Here is a 2,659-nt window from a genome sequence, read left to right as displayed (position 1 = left end):
CGGCCGGGGCCGCCGCCGGGACGGGACCCGCAGGGCCGGGCACGGGCGTGTCCGCGGGGCTCAGCTGGGGTGGACTCCCGGGGACGGGTTGCCCGTGGCGCAGATCCTCTGGGACGTGGATTCCGGAGGGGCACCAGGGCAGGTTCCCGCGGGGCAGGACACGGCGGGGCGGCGGAGGGGGTATGCTGCCCGCGGGGTGGGCAGGGTTGCCCGGAGCGAGCAGCGCGGTGGCAGCAGGCTGTGGCCGAGGCTGATCCCGCTGCTGCCAGGGATAGGCGGGGAGAGGGGGCTGTCGGACCCACTAGCAGGGTCCTGAGGAAGGTCTGGGGGGGCCCTACCCCAAACCTGCCCCACACTTGTCTCCCAACCGCCTGGCATGGATATATAGCGCCTTGGCAGCCGCTGGGCTGTGGGATCCTGCCAAGGTTCAGGTAATTAGTTAATCTGCTTAATTGTCCGGCTGGAAAACTGCCCAACATGCCAGGGCTTGGGCTTGCAATGGTACGGCCACGGCGCCACAAAGTCATACCAGCTCAGGACTCCATCCTGCGTGGTGACACCTGCACTCCAGCTCCCTGCCTGCATCCCTGCTCCTCCCTGCCTACACCTCACCCGTGCTTGAGTCGCCAGAGCCTTGGCAAAGTCCTGTCATCACCATTGCTCTTCTCTCGCCAGGCCAGCAGGGACATGTGGCACCTCAGGTCCCCATGACAGCACCTGTGTGCTGGCGGCAGCATGCAGTGCCCCCCTCCTGCTTCCTGCCACCTGTCCATTCCCGGGGTGCTGCGTTCACCACCAGTGCATGGGGCATTTCTGGTCCCTGATCCACTCCTCTGTGGGATCAGGAGGCTGTGGCAGCCAGCTGAATGCAGGGTCCAGGAATTTGGGCAATGCCGGCACACTGGGCCCCAGAAAGCAGGCAGGGCAGGCAGCTAGTCTGGGGATTAGTGCTGAGGAGGGCGCACAGGGGGAGAGTGGAGGTGATCCTGCACTGCACCAGGCACTGCCAGCACTGGGCACCACCGCAGCCGGAGGGTCTCATCCTGAGGATGGTGCAGCCGCAGTGCTGAGTGTGCAGTGGGACTGTGGGAAGGGAGCTGGCTGTTCCCTATATACCACAGTCATTGGAGCACCTTTAGCACAAGGCAGAGGCACAGCAGCCACCTCCACATCCTCGGTGCTGTCAGAGGTTTCCTCCTCTGCCAAGTGACTCACTGGCAGATGAAAAGCTGAGCCCCCTGCTCTGTGCTGCTGCAGCAGCCACCTGCTTGCTGCCTGCACAGCCGGGAATGCTGGGTGGAGGATGCAACCAGTTCTCTCAGCCCCTGTGCCCATGGCCACCTAGGTGTCACAGGCTTTTGATCACTGTTGTCCCCTTTCTCCTGGGTTTTCCCCCAAGAAATCTCCAAAACTCCAGTTTCAGAGAAAATTGCCCCAGACAGCCTGGATCCCAACTATGCTTTTTTTTCTGACCACTGTGTGTGTTTTATGGTTCTGCCCTGTGCCCTCCACAGTCCTTCTTGGCTGTGCTGCAGGTGGAACCACCCTGGCACCTTCCCTGGTTGAAGGGTGGGACAAGACCACTACAAACATGGCTACTGGCAGCTCCATGAAGGCAAAGGCCAGGAGAAACCACACATACCTGGGGTATGGCTGATCCAGCAAGGAGCCAGTGACAGTGATCTGGGAGTATAGGCTGGGAGGCAGGACCAGCTCCACCAGGGTGCAAGCAGAGTGTCTGGGAGGTCTGCTGCCACGCAGCCTGCATGCTTCCATTTTTGTCCAGCAAGGCTGGGAGAGGCGCTGCCATTGTCACAGCCATATTGGGACAAATGCTCTTGTTGGCAGCTAAAACCCTGGAGGAGACCCTGAGTGGGAACACACAGAGGGGCTGTGGGGCTAGGGTGGCACCCCGGGGCTTCATCCCATTCACCAGGGAAGTGGTCCTACACACGGGGACGCATTGTTGGCTGCTGTTGCTGTTACACCTCCATCTCCAGGGATTTTGTTTTGTGCTATGTTCCAGGTTTTGCGTGTGGCAGGGAGCTGCAGGGGTCCCCAGGGCAGCCCTGTGTTGCACCCCATGGCACTGATGCTCCATCTCGGGGTGCCGAGGAGCCAGTCTCCACACTGCCTCTGCACAGGGGCTTGCAACAGACACCTCCAGAGGTCCCTCCAAGCTCAGCCATGTGCTGCCGAGCTCCCTGCAACAAGGCCAGGGGCTGCACAGAGACCTGCACTCGTCCTCGCCGATCCCAAAGCACACGGGGTGGCAAGCCCACCGAACGGGTTTTGCCCAGTAAAGGCCGTGCTGGGGCTGCTGGGGAGGCGAGTACACAAGGGCAATGGGAACGAACAGCCACTGCTGCTGGCAGCCATCACCAGCCCCCTTCACTGACAGGGGGGTCCCAAGCTCTGGGGGCTCCCCATATCTGACTGTCCCCCCTCCACCCCCCTTCTCCTTGCTAATTAACATCACTGGACCAATGTTAAGCTGGAAGGGTGAAGGTTTCCATCTTTAAACATCAGAGAGAAGCTAAAAAAGGAATCCTTCCAATTCCACAATCCAGGGGAGTTAAACAGCTAAAGAGCAACTGCTGGTTCTCCTGCTAGAACAGGCCTCTGCCTCTCCCAAAAAACCAAAACAGAGGCACTGGGC

The sequence above is a fragment of the Corvus kubaryi genome, unplaced genomic scaffold (genome assembly GCF_017639235.1).
Source record: "Corvus kubaryi isolate FWS band 111438036 unplaced genomic scaffold, C.kubaryi_AGA036_p1.0 136, whole genome shotgun sequence".
Taxonomy (NCBI): Eukaryota; Metazoa; Chordata; class Aves; order Passeriformes; family Corvidae; genus Corvus; species Corvus kubaryi.
The sequence above is the reverse complement of the archived record's forward strand: the minus strand, read 5'-3'. Positions refer to the sequence as shown.